At 48.8% G+C, this 24732-nt stretch overlaps 2 long non-coding RNA genes and 1 other non-coding gene across 4 annotated transcripts; 2 read left to right on the top strand and 1 right to left on the bottom strand.

Moving 5' to 3' along the window:
- The first annotated feature begins 1529 nt into the window (after nucleotides 1-1529).
- Nucleotides 1530-11719, top strand: LOC116148455 (uncharacterized). 2 transcript variants are annotated; one of them, XR_010378117.1, is made up of 4 exons: nucleotides 1530-1806; nucleotides 4470-4523; nucleotides 6401-6654; nucleotides 8147-11719. It is a non-coding gene; the product is annotated as an uncharacterized LOC116148455 (long non-coding RNA). The 2 variants fall into 2 exon arrangements; XR_010378116.1 differs by having other exon boundaries at nucleotides 6401-6754; nucleotides 8151-11719.
- Nucleotides 11680-22887, bottom strand: LOC116148506 (uncharacterized). Its single transcript, XR_010378118.1, has 3 exons — nucleotides 22791-22887; nucleotides 22126-22194; nucleotides 11680-12293 (listed from the first exon to the last, which is right to left on the bottom strand). It is a non-coding gene; the product is annotated as an uncharacterized LOC116148506 (long non-coding RNA).
- TRNAD-AUC (transfer RNA aspartic acid (anticodon AUC)) lies at nucleotides 19357-19429 on the top strand. The gene has a single exon. It is a non-coding gene; the product is annotated as a tRNA-Asp (tRNA).
- Nucleotides 22888-24732: the final 1845 nt, after the last annotated feature.

The following is a 24732-nucleotide window of genomic DNA, read 5'->3' as shown; positions in this document are numbered from 1 at the left end:
GGCAGTGATGGACAGATCTGGGGAAGGGGGTCCCTGCGGGTGGATTTTTAAAGCAGGAGATTGTTATCTATAACATGGGATAACAATGATGCGACATAGGTTTGTCTTATGAAGCAGTTAAGGAGATTAAGTGAGGTCATGCTGGCACCGTGCGTGGTACAGGGCTTGGCATAAATGCTCAATAAATGCTGGAGGGCATTGTTAGTGCACATTTTCGCTCCAGAATATCAACTCCCTGAAGCGAGGACACGCTGTCTATCTCCACAGTGTCCCCAGAACCTGAAACAGCACCTGGCCCGCAGTTGACACTCAATACACATTTGGGCTTTTTTTGTTGATTTTATGTTTGTTTGTTTGTTACTGAAGTGCAGTCAGTTGACAATGTTGTGTCAATTTCAGGCGTCCAGCATATACATGTACATTCGTGTTCATGTTCTTTTTCATTGTAAGTTACTAGAAGATACTGAATATAGTTTCCTGTGCTATAGAGAAGAAATTTGTGCTCTATTTATCTGTTTCATATATAGTAGTTAGTATCTGCAAATCTCTAATTTCCAATTTATCCCTTCTCACCCCCTTTCCCCTCTGGTAACCATGTTTGTTTTCTATGTCTGTGAGTCTGTTTCTGTTTTGTAAATAAGTTCATATCTGTCTCTTTTTTTAGATTTCACATCTAAGTGATATCATATGGTATTTTTTTTCTTTTTCTGGCATACTTCACCTAGTATGACGATTTCCGGGTCCATCCACATAGCAAATGGCATTATTTTATCTTTTTTAATGGCTGAGTAATATTCCACATCTTCTTTATCCAATCATCTGTCAGGGAACATTTAGGCTGCTTCCATGTCATGGCTATTGTAAATAGTGCTGCATGTATCTTTTAAAATTAGAGTTTCTTCTAGATATATGCCCAGGAGTGGGACTTCTGGATCATAGAGTAAGTCTATTTTTAGTTTTTTAAGGAATCTCCATCCTGTTTTCCATAATGGCTGCACCTAACTACGTTCCCACCAACAGTGTAGGAGGGCTCCCTTTTCCCCACAGCCTCTCCAGCATTTGTCATTTGCAGTGCGCATTTGTCAAGGGCATGTGTGAACTGATTACTTAACCGTCTTCTGGTAACAGACCCAGCTCTGGGGCCCAGCACTTGGTTCCCACTGCTCAGTTCCTACTGCTCGGTGCTGCAATCTGCCCATTTCCCTGCCTGCCTCGCGCAGCCCTGACAGGCAGTGACCGCACAGGGCAGATGACTCGCCGGGTACTTCTCTAAATGCTCCCTGGGACAGGAGGAATCCCCAGAGCCTGGCTCATCAGGACAAGCTGATGACTGGGGCCCAGCGTGGCCCACCTTCCCGTTAGCCGAGCGCCAGTCAGCATGTGGGATCTGGAGGTTCTCTTTGGGGAAGGGAACAGAACATGCAGCCCCGAGGAGGAGGGACCCGCACAGGCCTCCCCAAAGCAGGAAGTGTCTCACTTCACAGCCCCTCTCTGAAGCTCACTTCCCTCCTTCCTCTGACGCTGAGCTCGCCTTCCTCCTGGGAGATGATTGGTCTCTCCGTAGAAGTCTTAGCAATATTGACTGACCTCTGAAGGTCAAGTTCAGGGGCCACCAGTCAATACTCACGGCCAACTTTCATGGGACCCTTACTCTGCGCAGGCTCTGACGCTAAATGAAAAGATTTTATTTCACTTTCTCTAAAGATGCACTCAACCATTTGCCAAGCATTCTGTTCTCTGACTCAGCTGGGTCTTCGCATAGGCTGTTTCTCAGTTAAAAATGCTCTTCCCGGCTTTATCCACCTGGTAAGTACTCACCTTCAGCACCAGCTCCTCTATCACCTCCTCTCTGAACATTTCCCAGCTCGCCAGAGACAATAAAATCACAGCCTCCCAGAGGTCCCTACAGCTGTCATTTGGTGTGTGTCTGTCTCCCCCTGAGCTGTGGTCCCTCCAACGCCCTGGGCTGTGCCACTCTCGCCTCCTTCTCCTGATGTCCCCCTCCATGGCCGGCACACAGCAGGGCCGCTGGAAACGCTGGTTTCTCCCTTCTCCAGCCCTTGACACTTCACCTCCGTCTCTTGTGTACCTTTCATCCCCTTGTCTTTATATAACATTTGTCTTTATTCCAGGCAAAATGTTCGTTACATGATAGGTAATTATAAATATAAGAGGAATGACATAAATGAATCAGTGATCTTACTTGCAGGGTACCAGATAGGAGGCGTTCAGTGATTTGCCTGTAGACTCCATGGTTACCTCCAGCAGGAAATCATCAGAATAGGTAGGGAAAGAGGAAGTCAGAGAACGGGAGAAGGTGCTGGAACTAACATTTTCTGAGACCCTAAATATGCCAGGTGTGTTTCATTAACTCGCAACCATAATCCACTGAAGTGAATATTACGAGCCGCTTTTTGTAGATAAGTAGCAAGGGCACAGAGAGGTGAAGTGACCTGCCTAAGATCACAAAGCGATCAAGTGGCAGAGCTTGGATCTCAGCCCCATCTGCCTAGTCCCGTCAGCGAGAAGGAGAAGGCTGGGGTGTCCCTGTGGTGTGAGAGGGTGGGGGTAAGTGAGGTGGGGATGCAGGAGACTGGGGGAGAGAGAATGGGATATGTCTCTCCTGTGGATCAGATTCAAACCCCTGAGCATCCATCGTCCCTGCCTTCTGGATATCCCATGTCCTGATTTCCCAGGACAAATGTCTGCTGACCTGTGGATCCAGCCCAGACTTCTCCAATATATTTAACCACTTTCTCTTGCGACAGCTCCTATTTTCAAGGAAATTCTTTCTTTTTTCTGATATCGATCCTGTATGAAACCCTTCCCTCTCAGTCTTTGGACCAGAGTTTGGGTAACCCTGACCCCACAGGATTGTGCAAGAGCCAGTGAAGACTCCAGAAACCCGCAACTTCTCAATAATGCTGAACTGGGTGAAATTTCCCAGTAACCTCCTCCCCCGCCTGACTAACACTTTCTTAGCTTGGCAGTGCAACGTCCTATTTTTAAGGAACCCAGTCATTTGGTTTAGATTCTTTAGTTGTTTTATTTTAATGACCTTCTGAATCATTCATTTTTCTACTTTCGAACTGATTCACTCTTGGCCACGTCCTTGTACAGAAATCCAACCCCTCCTTTAAGGCTCAGCACCAACCATCACCTCCTCCTGAAAATTCTCCTCAACCATACCGCCCCCTCTCCAGGAAGAGGTGCTCCCCCTCCCACTTTCTGTAACGTTCATCTGGCATTTATTATGTTGCCATCATCCTTACCATGACGATAAAAATGATATGCCCGCTATTTGAGTTGTTTCTTACAATTCTCATGATGACCCTAGGAAGAAAGTAATTATTATTGCCATTTAAAGACAGTGAAACTGAACTTCGGGGAGCTTATTAAGCCTCTTGCTCAAGGGCACACAACGGAAGTAAATAAGACGGTCCAGCTCCAGAGTGAGTGTCTTGAAACATAGCTTTTTGTGTGTGGGGTGTGCAGCGCTTGTCATGATGATGGCTGTGCGGTCTGCCCCGCCCCGCCAGACCACGATGAGCCCCATGAAACATTTGCTCCCTATTCCATTGTACGCAGTTAATATCTGAAGTTCCATAGACATTGACCAATGGCTGGAAGACTTCCTGTTCCTTCTGTAGAGTTAGCTGCTCCAAGCTTCACCCAAGTTTTACATTCTTACGACATTGAGAGCTTGGTAGCAAAAGCAGTCAATACACATTGACTGAAGGAAGTAAAGGACAGGCATAGGCTTGGAAGGGTCCCGCGGACTTAATTTCTAGTTGAAAATCTTCAATAGGAAATTTTAAAAAATTCTCTCTGTAGCTCAGGACCAAGGATGCCAGACAAGATCTCCTGATCACTTTTTTCAGGATGAACTAACAACATCTTCCTGACTGAGGGTTCAGTTTAAGTTCATACCACCCGTCTTTAATGGGTATCCACTCTGGGCCAGGCCCTGTACTCAAAGGTTAGCGCTGGAGATGCTCTGTGAGCAACTCACCAGGAAGAGGTCCTTTGGGTGCCCACCCTCCCTCCACTCCTGGGAGATGAGCTCCCTACCTCCCTGAGAGCAGGTGAGGGTGAGGCCTGGGGAACAGGAGGAGAGAGGGGCAGTGGCCCTGTCTGGTCAGAGGAGACCAAGCAGGAAAGATCTTAACGAGGCAGCAGCCTCCAGGAAGGGATGACATTTGCCTCCCATGGAGGCAAATGGAATTAAGGGTCTCCCGACCATTCAATTGAATGCTTTTTACCTCAAATTCTGTTTTGTCTGCTATCAATAATACTAGCCCTGCTTGCTTGCTTGCTTGCTTGCTTGCTTTCTTGCTCGCTCTTTAACTGAAGTACAGTCAGTTACAATGTGCCAATTTCTGGTGCACAGCACACTGTCCCAGTCATGCATATACATACATATATTCGTTCTCATATTCACTCTGCTTTCTTTTGTTTGTCTTTTCTAGATAAGCCTGTACCCAGCCTTTCACTTATAACCTCACAGGGACACTTTGTCTCAGGTAGGTGTTCTGTTACCAGCATTTCACTGGCTCTTAGGTATGGGGGTTTGGGGACCCAATTGCAAACTTTGCCTTTTGACACGAGTATTCGAACCTGGGGAGCCGTGGAGCCCAGTCGTTAGAACCGGATCTGGTGCCAGGCTGCCTGGGCGGGAGGGTCTGCTGACAGCCTGCCAATATTCAACAGAGCACTCAAGGCACACCTGGCACTTCCTCTCCTGCTCCCAACCCAGAGATAAGGGACAGCAGAGCATCCTCACTTGAGAGGTGAAGACACCGAGGCCCAGAGACATGAAATCAGTTTCTCAAGGCCACACAGCAGGAACATTTAATTGGCAGGCCAAGGGACCCACACATTTGGGTGGGCTGGTGACTGTCTTTGCCTCAAAACCTTCTTGCCTCTTGGCTTTGGCTTGAAGGGCAGGGAGCCCTCACCTGCTTATTCTTCTTCTGGTCAAGAATGAGACTCAGACACGTCGATGGCAAGGCAATAATAATAGTAGTATTAATACTCCCAGAAAACACTTACTCAGAATTCACTGTGTCCCCCACCATGCCACGTGCTTTATGTCTTTCATCTTTTTGACTTTTCTCAGCATAATGATTAAGAGCAAGGACTCTGAAGCCAGACAGCCTGGGTGTGAATCTCAGCTCTGCCACTAGCTGTGTTAGCTTAGGCAAGTTACTTTACCTCTCTGGGCCTTAGTTGCCTCATCTATAAAGTGGGGATGGTGATAGCACCTTGTAATAGATCCCTAGCACATAACAAATGGTATATAAATATGACTGTTCCATTTTAAGAAACCAAATATCAGCTTCCTTTTTCCTTGGCTTACGAATGGTGAGAACATAAAGAAGAAAACTGACAGGAGGGAATGGTTCATTTTTAAGAGCTGCAAGCAAATGGAAAGAGACTTTTTTCAATAAAGAAGACGTCAGAGTTGTTTGCTATGGTCTCTATTTACAAATGGGGAAGCAGACTCAGAGAGGGTAAGTTAGTTGCCTGAAATCACACAGCTAACAACAGCAGCAGAGGGAAGATCTGATCTCAGGCCTGTCTGACATCACAGCTCATGTCCTTAATCCCAGCGCCATATGGCCGGTCGTGGTGGTCATGGAAAGATCTGGTGCCTGGCCCTGCATTGAAAATGGAAATATGAGTCACTGGCCATCCCCAGGGATGGCTGGGGAGTGAGAGGCACTCAGCTATGGGGCAGAATGTTCCGCCAGATGCTGAGAAGCAGCTGCCAGCACCACTCAGTCTCTTTCATGCTGAGGAGAGGGAGGAGGAGAGTGTGGAGGGACGGGGGTCACAAGCCAGCGGAGTGCAGCCGGGAGCGGGGCCGCGATGCGGTGAGTGATGCCAGGCTCACACATCTGGCCTCTGCATTGGAGCAGCCCCAGCGGGCAGGCCCGGGTTCTGTTGCTCCTGGAGGCAGGCTCCGCCTCTGAAGTAACCCAGGATGCTTCGGGTGGTGGGGGGAGGGTGTAGCTCAGTGGTGGAGCGCATGCTTAGCACACGTGAGGTCCTGGGTTCAATTCCCAGTCCCTTTGTTAAAAACAACCAACAAACAAACAGACCTAATTACCTCCCCCCACATAAAAAACCCAAACAAACAAATAAACAAACAAACAGAACCCAGGACGCTTTGCTGAGAAAAGTCTTGGGCTTTCTAGTCTCCTGCACCAACCCAGGTGGTGACATTCTAAACGGGCACTCTTTACCCACTGATGAAGACCGGGCCTCTACAGACACAGGATCAAAAGAAGCAAGGCTCCTGAGTCAGACGGCTCTGGGGTGGATTCCTGGCTGGGCCACCCTGGCCAGGGCCTCGGTTTCCACATCGGTGCATGAGCATCACATTGCTCCTTCACAGGGTCTGGAGGAGGGCTAGCCTGCAGGATGCCTGGCACCGGCTGGATGTCCAGTCCACGCTCCTGACCTCCTGCCCGAGTCAGTGAACACGTGAGCAAACCTGCCTGGTGTCCAAACAGCCAGCGCACAGCAGGTGGTCCACCCTCGGCTGGCCAGTCCCCTTAGAGGCACGGTGGCCCACTTTCCTTTTCTGGTTCTGGTTTCCGTTTTGCTTCAAGGAGCACCAAGTCCTGTCTGGCCTCTTTCAGGATGAAGGTGAAGAGTGGGGAGGAGCACCGCCTTCTCCTTGTTTGCGCCCACTGATGGAGCCCCACCTGACTCATCTTCCATTCTCTTGCTGGTTCTACCCAGGAAAGTTTGGGACTGGCCAGCGTGACTGGGTGGGATCGCTGATTCATTTTGGTCCTAGAGGGAACAAAAGCCCAGGTCTTCCCAAGGCCCCCTCTGCTCTGGCTGGCCCCGTCCCCTGGTCGGGGAGTGAGTCACCCCTGTCCTCAGGGCTGCTCCTGTTCCCACTTTGCCTGGGTCTTCAGCAATCAAATAGCCAACTCCTCTCTTCTTCGCTCTTGGGGGAAAAAGGGTAAATGTATAGAGGGAAGACTGACAAGAGGAACTAAGCCACCATTTCCTCCATGATGGCCACTGAAAGGGAATAAATCTCAGGGCCAGAGTTTTTGAAGCTGCAGCCCTGCCCCTCATCATGCCCCCTTCTCTCTGCCTGGAGCCCGCACCCCCAAACTCTCCCCCAACAGGGAGAAACAGCCCACCCCCCACAATCTGCTAGAGTTTTTAACAGTAACCTGGATGATGTAATTTGTCTCGGACACTAGTCACCGATTCCTTGCTTAGATAAACCATCTGACCTCAATTTCTTACAAAATGATCGTCATACTGAGCTGACCAAGCTGTCATGAGCCAACTAGGTGAAGCAAGGCACACATGCCCTGGTGGGATAAACTCCATCTTTGAGTTTCAGTGAGGAAGCAGGCAGCGGATGGGGTGTGAGCTTCTTCTGTGACTTGGTCTCTGTTCCACCTTGGGGCTCTGCTTATCTGGAAGTCAGACCTCCTGCCAAAGGCTGAGCCCTCAGTTACCTGGGGCTCAGCTGTAGGGGACTGAGTAACTGGACAGGAATTCTGAGTCAGGACTGAGAGTCACAAAGTCCAAGCACATTTCTTTAAAGCCCTGGCTGAGACAATCGGGATAAAAGGAGGAAGAAGCAGGATCCCCTCGGAGGGTCTCATCTCAAGCAGTGTGATCTGGGCTGACTCACTTCCCCTTTCTGGGCCATAGGTTTGTTTTTGTGTGTGTGTGTGTGTGTTTTTTTAAATCAGTACAATGGAGATAGTAATTCCCACCTCACAGAGCTACAGGGACTTGGGCATGACCGAGGGATGACGAGCTTGGCTCTCGGGGTTCAAATCCCAGCAGAACGAGGCCATCTCATCACGTGGAATCTATTCGCTCATCTCTACGGTGAAGACAGTCAGGCTGCAGTGAGGATGAAGTGAGGTCATGGGTAGAGTGTCCATGGCGGGGTCAGCATGGCGTTCAATAACTGATAGCTGTTAAATCAGTCACCGAGTTTAGTTTCTAGCACATGGCAGGTGCTCGATCAATGCTAGCTATTGTGGGGGCGATGCTGTTAGCAGAGAACCCAAAAATAGAACCACAGGCCATTGGCCATCAAAAGGACAGCGGAGGGAGATCATGAACTTGTTTTAGATCACTCCTTGTTCTCCCACAGGGAGGAACGCCCAGCCTGAGGTCACCGCAAGCTCATGTTCCCCTGTCCCGGGCTCTGGGTTGACCCTCCTTCACCCAGCAGACTTCAGACCACGTAGAGTGAAGCCACGCACAGGCCTGTTTCTCCCCAGGAATCTCCGTGTGACCGCCCAGGGCAGGAACGAAGGGCTTCAGGGTGGCTGGGGTCACCCAGAAAGAACTGGAGGGATTCAGCGCTAGCAGCGCGGAAACGCCGATGCCTTTCAGAGAGCTCTGTGCCAGCGAGTCAAGGAAGGTGGCAGCCCCGCTTTTGGAAACAATCCAGAAGCCTTGTGTGCGTGTGCAAGCGTGTGACTCAGAGACAACTCTTCTAGACACTAACAGCGGCCGCGATTTGGTAACTGCTGGCTGGGGGCCGGGCCCTGGCCCAGTGCGTGCATCTCACGGACCCTCATGGCAACGCTGTGGGATGAGTGCTCTCTTAGCCCTGCACAGAGGCACAGAGAGGCTAAGAAACTGGTCCAAGGGCCCCCAGCTAGCCCGAGGCACAGGGGTCTCGAACCTAGGTCGTGTGGCCCAGAGACTGTGACCCTCCTCACAGTCTGCTGCCCTGGTGTGTCACCCTTGTCACTGCTTCACACGGTTTGCACCTCTGCGACCTCATGGTCAACTTGTGTGCAGCCCTGCGAGGCTCAAAGGGGCCCAGCAGGGCCCAGCACCAAGTAGGCTCTCATCTGCTTGGCAGGTGTTTCCGAGTGCTGAGTCAGGGGTAGGCGAGAGTGGGAGCAAGGTCAGGCTTGGGGCTGGCCATCCCCAAGCACGTGGCCTTGACTGGGCCGAAATAAACCAGTTCACGCTCTGTGCGGTCTTGGGCACCGGAGGCAGGCAGGGCCGCTTCAGTGGAAATGCTCAGCCAGGCAAGGGACGTGGGTGGCTGGGGTCAAGAGCTGGGGACCCCGGTCTCTGCTCTGCGCCCAATGACTTACAGTCACTTTAGCTAGTCCTTGTCCCTCCCAGGGCCTCTGTTTTCCCATTGGAATGATGATGCCAGGGAGAGTCGGGTGGCCTGGAAAGGCCCATTCAGCTGGCTGAGACAGTGGGGCTGCGACCTGCCTGAGACCCCCGACCGGGCATGAGGGTCCAGGGGGTGGCCTGCTCCCAGTCTGGCCCTGCCTGGGGCTCAGGCTGTCTCAGATCCTGGGCCAGCTCCATCCCATGCTGGCTCACGCACGGGGTGGCACCAAATGTTCCCATCCTTCAAGCTCACACCTCCATCATGACCCAGGAGAGGTCTCCCTTTGTCTGTGTCCTCAGGCAGATCCCCAGCATGAAAACACTGCTGAAGACACTGGGCGGGGCTTTTTGAAGTCTCTTTGCAGACATTTTCTCATTTCAGATTAATAAAATTCTAAATTCTGAATTAATAATTCAAAACGATAATGAAATTACTATTTACAGAGTTGCAGATGCAGGGGCCTTTCTACGTGTCTCTAATCCACACAGTGGTCCTCTCATGGTATTAGTATGGGTCCTATTGCATTTTGCGATGAGGAGACAGGTTCCAAGAGGTAGAGGCAACTACGTAAGGTCACAGAGCTGGGCAGGGACAGAGCTGGCAAATGGAGGTGTCGTGTCTCATTCCAGGGCCCAGGTTATTTCCTCTCTAAGCACTTACCTCATTGGCTCTTCCTTCATCCAGAGCACCCACTCTGTGCCAGGCACCCTACTAGGTGCTAGGGCGCACAGTGAACGGGCCAGGTCTGCTCCCTGTGTGGATCTATAAGAAGCCTGAGAGGTAGTAATATTCCTCATCAGAGGCAAAATGAAAGCTCTCTCCACGTCGACGCCACTCCTCCCAGCTCTACCATGTACACTGTGACCTTGGGCAACCCCCTTCCCTCCCTGTGCCCTTGTCCCGTGGCTGTAATAAGGGGATACGAATCATTTCTGCCTCCTTGGGTTGTTGTGAAGAATCAGTTAGGAAACGCACATCCACATCCAGCAGTTAGGACAGAGACCGGACCAGGAAAGGTGCTCGGTACCCCGTCAAAGCCTGTCCTTAGTTTGTCTGCCAAGGATGCTCAGCAAAAACTATTGTCCCTTCAGCCCCAAGGCACTGAGGGGCCAGGTCTCCAAGGCCACAGAGTAATGGGTGACACCAAAGTGCAGCCCTCGAGGGTCCCAGAAGGGTGTTCTCTTCCCCCTGAATCCTCTGGCACCTGCCTCCTGTGACCTTTCCCCTCTGGGTTCTGGAACGGAGGGCCGCAAGATGAGGGGTTAAGCAGTTGCTGGCAGGGCAGCAGACACTTCAGGAACTGCAGGGCTGAGAGGACTTCTAAGAAAGAGGGAGGCGGGAAGGGACACATTTGTCCCGGCCTGAGGGCCAGAGGTCAGCCTGGCTCCCGGCCCAGAGCCTGGCTCTCAAGGGGCCTAGTGTCCAGCCCAGCCTGGCTCAGTCCCTGCACGCGGTCTTCAAGGCTGAGGCGGGTGGCGATCCACCTCCATCCAGAGCCTTCTCCTGGCCTTCCTGGTAGAGCTGCCCGAGGCCGAGGCCTGGGGTGAGGTGGCCAGGGCTGGGAAGGCAGCCCTCTGCCCTCGTCACCATTCAGGTCCTCCTGAGAGTCGGGTTTGCCTTCGGGGGCAGGGGTCTTGAATTCCAGCCTGGCCTTTTGTGGGGACACAGGTCATGTTCCCAGATAACTCTGAGGCCCAGTTCTCTTGTCTGTAAATGGGGCAAATAGTAGCATTGCCACCTGGAGGAGGGGCAGTGAAGCCTTAATTTCTCCAAGTAGCTGGCATGGAGCTGGTGTTCCAATGATGCCAGGCCCGGGTCCTATAGGTGGGACACAAGTGATGGGGCCTCAGTATTTTTAGGGCTGGGGCTGGCATTTCTCAGTGCTCTGCGTCTCCTGGGGGGGTCGCGTCTGGGTCACAGGCATCACCAGGGCCTGTTCTCTGTCTAGCGGGGAGACCATCAGGCAGAGTGCCTGGGACGCTGTGGGTCAGGGGCTGACCACAGCCTAACTGTGGGATCCTGAAATGCAGGGCTGTGTGTGGTTGAGGACCAGCACCCAGGTGCCCTGAGCCGGCCACTGTACCCTCAGTAGTAGCTGGGGGAGGCCTGCCGGGGCCCTCGCAGAGCATCATGTGGCGGTAGGCTCTCTGGACCCCAGTCTGAAAGGCCCAGAAGGAGGGCCAGCTGGTTCTGTCAGTGGGCGGTCACCGGGATGATTCAGCCCCAGGACCATGACCCAGTGGAGCCCCAAGGCTGGACGCGGGAACCAAGGGTCCTGGCCACCCCCGACCCCCAGGGCCTGCTCCACTAACTCCCTGCTACTCTGCCCCACTGCAGGGGGCCGGCCTTGCGGCCAGGAAGGGGCTCGGGGACTTTTGAAGGGATTTTGGAGGGCCAAGCCAGGCAGCTCAGCCCCCGCCGGCTTCGGCTCACTGACTCAGCCCTCACCTTGACCTTTCCTTCCCACTGGCTATTTCTGGGTGTTTCCTGTCCCCTAAATAGGTAAAGAAAAGGGAAGCGAAAGAAGCTCAATCCGTGGCTTCTTTAACAGCTGGCAAATCATTTTCTTTATTATTAATTTTTAAAAAGACACGTGCTTGAGAAGCACATGGACTGGAAAATGGAAGTGCCTCCTGCCCCCACCTCGATCCGCCCTCCGGAAGGACCCCCCGAGTGAGTTTGGCTGGGGTCGCACCAGCTCTGTCCCCTGGGGTTGATTACAGGCCCACATGTACACACGGTCTTTGAGAAAAAAATCAAGGAAGCCATTCTATAAACGTCGATCACTGAATGGACATAGAGTGAGCACCTACTATGTGTCCACTGCTTTTTCCCGTTTAATGCTGGACATTAAAGATAATCCTTTAGGTCAGTGCTTTTCAGCCCTGGCTGGACACCAGAACCTTTAGGAAGATTTGTAAAGCCCCAGGACCCAGGCCCCACCCTAGGCAAGTTACACTGGAAGCACTGGGACTGAGACCTAGGCCTCAGGACTTTGAACCTGGGGGATCCACTGTGGAGTCAGGGCTGAGAGCCCTGCTGTGGGCGTCTCCCAGCACCTGGGAGCAGGGACCGGCCCACCTCGTGGTATGTGGGGTGGGAGCTGATGTGGCCAGGAGTCTCTGCTTTCAAATCTGACAGTGCTGCTTTCTGTCTGGGAAAAAGAAAGGGGAAAAAAAAGACTTTTTTTAAGTTGCAGAAATATCCCTTTATCATAATGTCATAATGTCTCTCTTTCTCTTGGGGAAGGTTACTGTGCCAGCGCCAGGACCAGGGTGGGTTGAAGGTTTTTCTGCCTGTTAATCAAAGAATGCTGTCTGTTAGGAGCTGGAAGATGTCACTTCCTGGGACCCAGTGACGGTCAGTCTGGCTGTGAAGAGCCTCCCCAGTTTATCCTTGAGCAAGCAAGCCCAGGGGTCACCTACTGTGTTCATTTCCACAGAAGAATTTTATAAACACTTACCCTCCTTCTAGAACTTGGTGTTTTGACAATTAGGAGCTTACTAATAGTGTGTCTGTCTGTCTGTGGGGGTTTGTGCCTGTGTATGTCTCTGGGTCTCTGTGTGTGTGTGTGTGTGGTCCAGAGAGCATGTCTCCCTCACCTTTTGCCTCTAGCATCCCGGCTGGTGTGGCCTGTGGTGCGTGTCAGTAAATATCTCCCAAATAAAAGGACCCTGAATAGGCAGTTCTGTTTGTGAGATGCTGACTCCAGGCCCTGGGCCGAGTGCTTCCCTGGCTCTGCCTTATCCTGCTTCCAAAGTGACCCCGGTAGGAGGTGTCGCTGCCACTCTCCCGCCCCAGGTGAGGAATGGAGGCTCGGAGGCCAAGGAAGTTGAGGTAGTGGGTGGCATGGTCACGGTCAGTCTGTATCCTGCCTGTCCTTCACCGCCCGGCACCCCTGCCACCAGACGGACAGCTGTGACCTTGGGTGACTGCGTGCTTTACCTCTCAGGGCCAGCAGCATTAGGGGGAGGAAACAGTGATCCTGACACTAATTTGCGTGCATTTCATATGTAAATTTCATACATAAATTACTCTGCATCACCGTGCTGCGACTTTGTGAACTCATCCTCACACTCCCAAGTGAAGTGAGTTCTATTATTATCCTGTTGACACAAGTCCTCCTGGTCATTACTCTGCCCGCAGCCTCCACGCTCCTGCCCTGCTCAGTGCTCAGTGCCTGCGGAGCCCTACCCGGTCTGGCCACACTGCCTCCTGCCTCCCCGTCTCTCTCCCCATCTCCCTCCTGTCCCCTCCCTCCTCTCCCCTCCCCTTCTCTGTCACAGGCCATATTTTATCATCCAGACACATCAGCTTCCCCAACCAAGGTCTTCATTTACCTGTATCTTCTCTCCTCCTACCTCCTATTCTCTGCCAACTTTTTAAAAGGAAGAATAAATTGTTTCCCCGCTTCATTCCATGGTGGGCTTTTCTTCCTTCCGCCTAGCGTTCTCTCTTATTTACAGGATACGGTCGCATTGTCTGAAATACAGGGGACTTTTTCTCTCTTTCTTTGTTATTATTCTCACCCTCATGGAGGTCTTAATCAAAGACCTCACGAATGGGATCAAATGCTCTCTCTGCCTGGCTCTGCCTTTCCAACTACACTTCTTCATCACCTTAGCAAGCCTGCGTTGAGTCATATCAGCTGGACTTCGTTCTAGGATTCTGAGAATAAACACTAGGTATTTGTCCTCGAGAAGCTTATACCAAAGAGGAAAGCCCAAAAGGTAAATCAGTACGGATGTTACATAGAGGCTGTGCTGTGGAACCATGACCCAGAGCGCTCGATGGCCAAAGGGTGGCATCTCCCCCAGCCTATCACAGCCCAGGAAGGGCTCCTGGGCCGAGTATAAACTGAATCTCAACCTGAACCTTGGACCAAAGGTTTATTTAAAAAATAGCTTTATTGAAGTACATTTAAAATATCTTATTAAGTATACAATTAAATTTTTTTTTCAGTAATTTTACTAAGTAGTGCAACCATCACCATAAATCAACGTTAGAACCTTCAAATGGTCCCCCAGGTAGATTTCTCCCTCACGCCCATTTACAGGTAATCCTTGTTCCCACCCAGCCCTACACAACCACTGATCTACCTACTGTCTCTGTCAATTTGCTTCTTCTGGACATTTCATGTAAGTGGAATCATGCACTTGTGTCTGGCTTCTTCCAAGTATCACAACATCCTTGAGGTTCCTCCATATGGTGGCATCTGTCACTGGTTTGTTCCTTTCTATTGCTGAATAGTGTTCCTGTGTGTGGATTGACCACACGTCACCCCTTCCTTTCATTAACCAGTTGACGGACATTTAGGTTGTTTCCAGTTTTTGACTGTTATGAATAATGCCGCTACGAACACTGACTCACTAATCTTTGAATGAACATATGTCTTTGTTTCTTTTAGGTGGATACCTAGGAGTGGAACTGCCGGGTCACATGTAACTTTATGTCTAAGTTTTTGAGGAACCACCAAACGATTCTCCAAAGGTGCTGCCCCATTTTATATTCCACCTGCAGTGTACGAAGGTTTTATTTCTCCACACCTTAGCTAACATTTGTTATTATCTGTTGTTTTGATCATAGTCATTCTAGTGGGTGTGATATAGATCTCATCTCACATTTGCATTTCCTTAATGACTAATGGTGTTGAGTACCTGTTCATGTGCTTATCACCTACTGACACATCTCCCTTGGAGAGATCTCTGTTCATATTGTTTGCTCATCTTTTGATTGACTTGTTTGTCTTATTATTGAGCTGTAGAAGTTCTTTGTAAGTACTGGATACAAGTCCTTTATGAAATTTGGTTTTGCAAATATTTTGTCCTAGTCTATTGTCTACCTTTTCATTTTCTTAATGGTGGCTCTTAGGCACAACAATTTTGAATCATGACAAATTCCAGTCATCAATTTTTTATTTTATAAACCATGCTACGGCAGCTTTGTCTGACACAGAAGTTTGAAGACTTTTTTCCCCTGTGTATTCTTTTGAAAGTTGTATAGTTTTAGCTCTTACATTTGAGTCAATGATCCATTTTGAGTTAATTTTTGTGTATGGTGTGAGGTAAGGGTCTGTTTGCAAGCAGATAGATAGCCAATTGTTATGGCACTGTTTGTTTTTTTATTTATTTAATTTTTTTTTTTTTTGATGGAGATACTGGGGATTGAACCCAGGACCTTGTGCATGCTAAGCATGTGCTCTACCCCTGAGCTATACCCTCCCACTATTATGGCACTGTTTGTTAAACAGACTATTCTTTTCTCCAATGAACTGCCTTGGCATTGTTGTCAAAAATCAATTGACCATAAATGTAAGGGTTTATTTCCGGACTCTCAGTTCTGTTCCACTGAGCTATGTGCCAGCACCACAGTGTCTTGACAACTGTAGCTTTATAGTGAGTTTTGAAATCAAGAAGTGAAGGTCCTACAACTTTGTTCCTCTTTTTCAAGAATGTTTTGGCTATTCTAGGTGTTTTCATCTCCATATAAATTTTAGGATCAGTTGGCCGATTTCTGGGAAAAAAAAAGCCTGCTGGAATTTTGATAGGAATTATGTGGACTCTCTAGAGCAGTTTGGGGACCATTGCCATCTTAACATTAAGTCTTTCAATCTAAGAACGTGGACTGTGTCTCCATTTATTTAGAGCTTTGATTGCCCTCAGTGAAGTTTTATAGCAGTGTACAAGTCTTGTGTTTGTTTTTGTCAAATTTATTCCTAATTATTGAATTCTATTTGATACTATTATGAATGCAATTGTATTTTTAATTTCATATTTGGCTTGTTCATTGCTTACTATACAAAAATAAAATTGACTTCTGTATATGGTCTTGTGTCCTATTACCTTGTACTTGCTCAGAGCATGTCTTTTACATTCCTTAGGATTTTTTACATATGGGATCATGTCGTCTGAGAATGAGTCAGTGTACTTCTTCGTTTCCAATGTGGATGCCTCTTGCCTGTTGCTTGTTCCTGTGAGGCTTGATCCTGTTTGGGGGTGTCTGCCTGGGTTGTTCTCCCCCCCCCCCCACATACTCCATGGCTTGCTCCCTCACCTCCCTAGGTCTTTACTCAAATGTCAACTTTTTGTTGAGGGTTCTTGGAACACCCCCACTTACAGCCCTCAACCCCTGCCCCACACTCCTAATCCTTTTCTTGCTCTTTATTTCTCCAAAGCAATGACCACCTCAGACTTTATACCTCTCGCCTCTCAAGATGGTCCTGAGAGTTCCAGGAACGAATAATGTGCCTGGAAGGAGGGCCTGAGCGGCCACTTAGCCAGTGTCAGCTGAAGGAGGGTGCAGAAGGGGCATTCTCTGGGGTACTCAGACCCCTGCCCCACCCTTCTTGGATGGGAGGGGAGGGCCTCTCTACAAAGATGGGAAGACATTCAGGAAGCAGGGGATGGGGGTACCCAGGGAGGCTTATATATACCCATGTCTGCCTGACCACCCCAGCCACACCAAGACAAGGCCCTTGGGGGTCTACCTGAAGCTTGTTTGCACTTGATTTCACCGAGATAGGAGATGCTGGTGTTCAGGAGATGGGGACGACTCCTCTAGCTACTGACCCACCAGAGAGGATCCTGCCTTTGGAAATTCCACCCTGCCCCCTGCAACCGGGAAAATACATCCCCTATTTGCATGGGGTTAAGGAACAGGATCTCTTTCCCCCTGGAACCCCTTATCTGGAGCTTGTCCCAGCACTAGGATTGAGGTGGGGATAGGGACATCCCAGAGGGTGGGGGCTGCAGTGGAAGGAGCCCCCCACTGGGTAACCAGGCAATCCTGGGTCCTAGTCCTGCTCTGTGTCTTTGCAGCAGAGTGAACTTGAGCCAGGTTCAAAAAAATAAATAATTTTTTTTTTTTAGTGTAGTCAAATACACATAGTAAAAAATTTATCATCTTAACCATTTGTAAGTGTAGAGTTCAGTAGCATTAAGTACATTCCCATTGCTGTGCACCCCAAGAAGTTATTATCCTTTAAAAAGTACTGTCCTTTCTCCACACTCCCCTCTGGTGCTCCACAGCTGTGCCGGGTGTCACCCTCTGCTCTTGTTCTTGTCTTCTGGAGTGGCCAGATGATTTATGTGTTCCTCTCTCCCAGGCTGGGACGGTATGTCACTCAGCTCCTTGTCCCCAGTGTCCTGCACAGGCCTGGCACAGAGCGCACGTTCCATAAAAAGGAGTGATTTCAAGTCACCGAAGCCATTTGCGTGGGCTCCCAGGGTGGCTCAGCCAGAGCACGGATGGGGAACACGGATGCGGAGCGCCTGGAACCACGCACGTCTCTCCAGATTGTGCATCCAGGTCACTTAATCCTCCCGAAAACTTTGGAGGAGGACGCTAGTCATCCCATTTTTGGAGGTGAGGAACCTGGCGTAAAGAGAGGACATGCGACTTGCCCCAGCAGAGCCCTTTGAGGTTACTGGCAGAGCTGGGATTTGAACTCAGGCGCTGGGGCAGGGCTACACCATTTTTCTTTAAATCATGAACCATTTTAATTTTTAAATTGATGCAAGCACTCTACACTGTTAAATACACCTTGAAAGTGATTCAATTTTGCTTCAGTTGTTAAGTTCTCTTTTATCAGCACAGCTTGATTTAAGGAATACCATAACTTTCCACTGAGGGGTTGCGAGGTGAAGCAGCAGACTGAATGAACCATTGCTTTATTACAGTCTCCTCGTTCTCTGTCCTTAAGTGGTATCTGAAATTATTGAGTCTAAATTAGAGAACAGACCATTGACCCTTATAAATAGCCGGTACTTATAAGATGCATTACAAAGATCCCTGCTAGTCCTTTGGATAGTGGTTCATTAAGTAAAATAACTTAGTCCGATTTAATAACAGTTCACCTTAAGGCTGTTTCTGCAAATCCTATTAGCGACTCTCTCAGGGACTGGCTCAGGCTAAAATCAATGGGCTGAGCTGGGAGGGTACAAATCTCCGTGGATTTGGCAGATTACCAGGGCCTCAGTTTACCCGTCTGTAAATGGGGACTGTAAAGCCTAATGAGTTGGCTGTTGAAGTCATGCCCGGTGCTCACGGTAAGCACTGGATCATGTTCACAATTATTATTGTCTCAGCTGAGCCAGCTGCTCTCGCTAACGGCTGCCGCTTCACCCCCAGTTCACCTTGAGGCCACATGACTAGACCCCACATCTCACATGAAAAATTTCAGGCATACAGAAAGGTTGAAAGAAGAATGCCACCCATGAACACCCTTACACCCACTACATAGACTCAGCGATTGCTCAGGTTGTGCCATGTTTAATTTATTTACTAGTGTGTGTATTTTCTTCTGAACATTTAGAGCAAGATGCTAACCTCATGAACTTTTACCGCCAAATACTTCAGCACTTATCTCTCAAGAACAAGACGCTCTCTTAAGCAACCACCAAAATCACCACTTCCACAATATCATCTAACATCCAATCCATATTCAAATTTCTCTTCTCAGCAGAGGCGGGAACCACCAAATTTTTGGATTTTTGCCAACCTGAAGGATGCGAGTCTCTCAGAGTAGTTAGGATTTTCTCGTCTCTTAACGATGATTATGAACGAGCACCTTCTCTTGCTCAGGGGCTTCCTACAGCTCTGTGAACCGTCTGCTTGTAGTTTTTGCCCATTTTAAAATCATACTTTTGGTTTTTTTCATCTCTATTTTTAAGTACTCCTTAAATATTGGTGAAATTAGCCTTTGTCTCTATGTTACAGATATTGTCTCCCATTTTTAAAATGTTATTTATTTATTTTTTAATTGAAGTACAGTCAGTTACAACGTGACCATCTCTGGTGCACAGCACAATGTCCCAGCCATGCATATACATACGTATATATTCGTTTTCATATTCTTTGTCTCCCATTTGTGTGTGTGTGTGTTTTTAAACTTTGCTTGTGGAGTTTTTTGTTAGTTTGCCATAGAGTTTTCTTTTTAATTCAGCTTTAATTTTTATATAGTTGAATTTATCAAGTTTTATTTTATTGTTTCTAGATTTTTAGTCCCACATTGAAAGGCTTTCCTTACTCCTGGGTTATAAATGAATCCCCTCCTGTTTTCTTCTCCAAGTTGGAAGATTTCATTTTAAAAATCGAAATCTCTGGTCCATTTCATATTTATTCAAGTGTTTGGTGTGAGGCATGAGTCCACTTTTATCTTTTTTCCAAATGGCTGTCCTATTGTCCCAAGATCACTAATTAAAAATTCCATCACAGGGGGAGAGTATAGCTCAGTGGTAGAGCATGTGCTTATCATGCACAAGGTCTTGGGTTCAATCCCCAGCACTTCCATTAAATAAATGAATAAATAAACCTAGTTATCTCCCCCCTCAAAAAGGTAAGACAGACAAAATTTTTAAAGTCTGTCACGTCCCAGTGTTTGAGATGTCACTTCTGTCATACATCAAATTTCCATGTGTTATGGGCACATTTCTGGGTTTTCTGTTCTGTCCCACTGTCTGGCTATTCTTGTTTCTAACTACACCATTTTGCTGGGGCTTTATGACACGTTTTCATATCTGGTGGGGCTTATCTCTACCCCATTAGTCTCCTTTTTTAGTTTTCCCTGGCCTTTCTTGGTTATTATTTCATATCAACTTTAGAATACCTTGTTTAACTCCAGGCAATAAAAAAAAAAAGCCCTCAGCATTTTCATGAGGATGACGCTAAATGGATATATTCACCTGGGCCAAATGGACATCTTTATGGTGTTGAACACGTTATCATCGGGGGGCTATCTTTGGGGCACAGGCTCTGTTATGGGTTGAGTTATGTTCCCCTCAAAAGATAAGCTTAAGTCCTAATCCCCAAGTACCTCAGAATGTGACCTTTTTTGGAAATAGGGCCTTTACACAGGTCATCAAGTTAAAATGAGGTCATTAGGGTGGGACCTAACCCAACGTGACTGGTGAAGATGAAGGCAGAGATTGGCGTGATGCTTACACAAGCCGAACACAAGGAGCTACGGGAGAGGCCTGGGACGTGCTCCCTCACGGCCTCGGAAGGAACTGACCTGGCCAATACCTCAGGCTTGGGCTTCTGGCTTTCAGAACTGTGGGACAATCGGTTTCTGTTGTTTTAAGTCACTCAGCTCACTGTACTTTGTTTTGCCAGCCCTAGCAATCTACTGCAGGACCCGCGGAGGATCTCTTAGGCTGGAAGTAAGCTGCCTGGCCTCGGCTTCAGGACATCCAGAAGCATTTGTGTGCTTCTCTGTCCCTGACCCCAGGCGAGCCCAATCAGGCCGGTTTCTTGCCTGCCTGAAGTTGGATGAGTGAACCAATGAACGCATTGGAAAGCCGGAGGTGTGACTTCACTCTCAATGGGTGGCCAAACCCACTGAGGTCGCGGCCAGTGAATGAGTCATTTGTGCAATGTGGCTCAGTGAGTCAGGGAGGGCCAGGCAGAAAGCCCGAGTTTGGGGCCTATTTCCTTTCCCCTTTCCTTTGAAATCTAAAAGCAGCCCCCTAAAAGTCAGCATCCCAACACATGGACAGTGACATGATGCAACACGCCACCCTAACGACACGCCTGCCGTGTGCTGCGGAGAGATAAGGACAAAGGGCTTAGAAAACAGACAGAGGGAGTGCCAGGCCCCCAGCCGCTCACTTGCTGTGTGCCTTTGGACAAGTTAGTTAACATCTCTGGGCCTTGGTTCCCTCCTCACTTCATGTTGGGGTGGTAGTGGTCTCTGCCTCACAGAGTTAGTGTCATGATCTAGGTGGAAATATATATATATAAAGCACTTGGCAAAGGGCCAGTCTCCTAGCAAGTGGTCAGGAAAGACTGGCAATTGTTATTAAGAAAAATTGCTCCCAAATAAGTTACCCCCAGAGGCAAATCGGTATGCACAATTCCTGAGTCGTCAGCTATGATTCTGATCACACCACTGGTAACTCTTCCTTTGTCTTCCTTCAGGGGAGAGTTTGGAATAGACAAACTATGACCTCATTTGCTCCCTCCAACATTAATTAATGTTTTCTAATTATGAAAAGGAAATTATGTCTCAATTCATCCTCCATCTAAAAAAAATTAACTAATAACAGAAAGTTGTCACTTCTCACTGCGGCGTCAGTTCCCTGGCGGCTAAGGCGGGGCTCGAGGCCATGTTGGCCGCTGTGCCCTTGGTTCAGGGATAGGCCTGGGTGAGTCATGGAGGCCCTGCTTCTTCCTGGTCCCTCTCCTGGGCTCCTGGGCTCATCTCCACGTGTTTATCCAACAAAACCTGCTTTGAGGGTGTGCTGGGGACCAAGAATGGCAAGAAACCGTGTCCTTGCTCCCAAGTTAGTGGGAGAAACTTGATCCGGTCCCACAGCGAATCTGGAGAGTTGGTCTCTTGGGGTTCTCACTGTCCCCTTTCTATAAGGCAGAAAACTGAGGCTCTCAGGGGCAAAGTGGTAGAAAATTGAGGCCCACCTCTCAGAGGTATTTCATCCAGACGTTTCTCTTCTACATCAGTTTTTGTGTCCAGGTAAACATCCCCTCCTCTGGGCATCTTTCCCTCATCACTTTCTCTCAGTTGTGTGAGGGGCCCTTTTCTGACCTTTCCAATTTCTACCATGGCATTTAGCACCTGGGTTGAACAAGACTGTTCCCCTGCCAGAATGTGTGTTGACTGAATGACCGCAGTGTTCTAATCTCTGTCCATCTTAAACCTTTCTACTTTACTGTATTCTACTAGATCTAAGATCTACTAAGATCTAAGATTCTACTAGATCTAAGATGTCAGCAATTCTGAGACCCCCCCCTCATTAATTTATGCACCGTTAAGAAAGAGAAATGCTGGCAATTAACTATGTTAATTAACTCGGCTATGCCTCTGATTGTAAGTCATATTCCAATTTGAGGAATGTTAAAATATGAAAAATATGCCTTAGGCTCAATGGAATATATTATAAAAGCAATGACTGCTTTTAAACACATCCTAGGGAAAGAAGATTTTATAAATATCCATCTGTTAATAATAACAAAGTTCACTAAACACTTACCCTGTGGCAGGTACTGTTTTAAAGTGCTTTTCATCCATGATCTTGCATCAGGGGTTGGCAAAACATTTCCTGTAAAGGGACAGAGGTAAATATTTTAGGCTTTGTGAGCCAGACAGGGTCAGAGCTACTTACCTCCCATTGTAATGTGAAATCAGCCACAGAGATTAGTACCAATGGGTATGGTTGAGTCTTAATAAAACTTTGTTTATGAACACTGAAATCTGAATTTCATAGAATTTTCACATGTCACAGTAATATTCTTCTTTTGAATTTTCCCCCAACCACTTAAAATATAAAAACCATTCTTAGCTTGTGAGTTGTAAAAAGAGAGGGAGTTGGCTAGATTTGGCTCATGGGCTGTAGTTTGCTGACCTCTGTCTCTATGACCTTCACATCAGCCCTACAAGATAGATCCTAGTATTCTCATTTTCTACACGAGGAAACTGAGTCTCAGAGAGGTAAAGTAACTTGTCCAAGGACATACAGCTGGTGAGTGGTCAAGCTGGGATTCTGACCCAGACATTCTTAGCTCCATCATTTGCTTTTATCAAGTTCCCCTAAATACAATAAATATGGTTTATCCCAAATATGGTTGCCTTTTAATATACTTAGCTTTCCCCCTGATTACAAAAGTTCCACATCTGTGCTGAAAAATTCAATCATACCAAGTTACAAAGAAGAAAATGAAAGTAACCCCAGCCTACAGAGATAAACACTTGCGAGTCTGCACACACAGCTCCCACAATGCTGACTGGATTTAGAATGTTCTGGACACTGTGTGACTTTGGATACATTGCCCAACCTCTCTGGGTCCTTGTTTCTCAAATGAGGGGGCTGGCTGAGGTGACGCAGCTCCACAGCCCCCCCCCAACCCCCAGTCCTGAACATGGAGCTCTGTTTGCAAGGATTGTGTAATAATAGCAGCTGGTTCCGTCCTAACTGTCTGGGTGTGGAGGGTGAAGTCAGCCCCTTGCCAACCCCTTAAGATGGGCCAAGTGGCTGCTGAGGCTCGCTGCCCCAAATCCCAAGCCCTGAGTGACTTCAGAGAGGAAGCAGGGACATCAGGGCCTGAGCTGGGGGTTCTAGGAGGCCCAGGCTCTCTAGGGCTGACGCCAGGGACCACTCTGCCTGGTGAGCGGAGCTCCAGGTGAGCTGGGAGTCAGACACTCCCGTAGAGCTGCCTGGAACGGACCTGCGGCAGGCGTGGAGGCCTTAACAGACTGGGGCTCCTACGGTGGGATGCCTGGGCCCTGCTCCGCTCTGTGTCTCCATTAGACAGGCATGGGTTTGGATCTGCATCTGGTGATCACCAGCCGTGTCACCTTGAGTACAGTCCCCTCTCTGAGCCATCTCCTTGCCTGTCAAATGGGGATAACAACCACCTCACAGGATCATTGATTCGTTCGTGAGCTGATACCTGTAATGCAGCCGGCACAGGGGAGAGGTTTCATAAATGACCATTTCTGTCCCAGTCTCTTCTTACACTTTTCAACAGCACCTTTAAAAAGTTCGTCCATCAGGCCACAAATTGTGGGCCTACTATGTGCCGGCCATGGCCTCTAAAATAAGTAGGGTGGAGAGGTCAAAGATGAGAAAAACAACACTCCCTGCCCTAGGAAAACTCAGGGAGGGTAAGATAAGGATCCAAGAGATGTTTACACAATCAGAAAGTTCGGACAAAGTCCTACAGGGCTCAGGGGCAGAAGCTGGAGCAACCAAAGAGGTTTCATGGAGATGGCATTTTGGCTGGGACTTGGAGGGGGAAAGCATCTTGGCAGGGAGAGGGGGAGTAGTGGGACACAGGTGCGAGGGTGGGAAAGGATGAGAAACACGCCCAGGAGTTTGCCTAGAACACAACAGGAGAGTCCAAGAGAGCAGTGAAGGCGGGGCCCAATGGTGGTGGGAAAGGGAGCGTTAGGAAGGGTACCAGCCATCATACAGCGCAGGGGCATGGGAAAAGGGCTGTGGCTTCTGGAAGAGTACACGAGTGGTGGGAGCCAGCTCCCCCTCCTGAGAGCACCCCTTCCAGACGTGAACCACACCAGGTGCTTCCTCACTCCTGGTCTTACTTAGTCCTCGATGGCGATGAGTCCCAGTTAACAAAGGAGGAAACCAAGGCTCAGAAATGTTAAGCCACTTGCCCAGGGTCACAGAGCAGACAGTGAGCTGGGGCCACTTTGACTGTCATTTGTGGGAGCGCCACTCTTTCTCCTGTGACCCCAGGACAGGTCCAAAGTCGACTTCGAGGGCAGGATTCAGACAGGGACGGTAGGGTGATACCAACTCTGGCTACACTGAGTCTCCCCACTGCCTCTAGAAGTACTTGTTTTTATCGCCATCACAAGTAGGAGGGAGTGGGGGCTCAGGAGGGGAAGTGATTACTCAAGGCCATACACTAAGGGTGAGGAGTCCAGCCTAGGCCTTCTCACTGCCCCACACTGCCTCCAGGTTTGCGCCTAAGCACATCTAAAATCAGGATGAGGAAAGGCCAGGTTCTCTCCCCTGAGTCCACATCCATTGAACGATGCTCTTTGGTGCCCCTCTGTCCGACAGGCCCACAATTCCAGCCCCTTGCTTCTTCTGCAGTCACCACAGACCAGATTATGC

This window comes from Camelus dromedarius, chromosome 27 (genome assembly GCF_036321535.1).
Source record: "Camelus dromedarius isolate mCamDro1 chromosome 27, mCamDro1.pat, whole genome shotgun sequence".
Lineage (NCBI taxonomy): Eukaryota > Metazoa > Chordata > Mammalia > Artiodactyla > Camelidae > Camelus > Camelus dromedarius.
The sequence above is the reverse complement of the archived record's forward strand: the minus strand, read 5'-3'. Positions and strand labels throughout refer to the sequence as shown.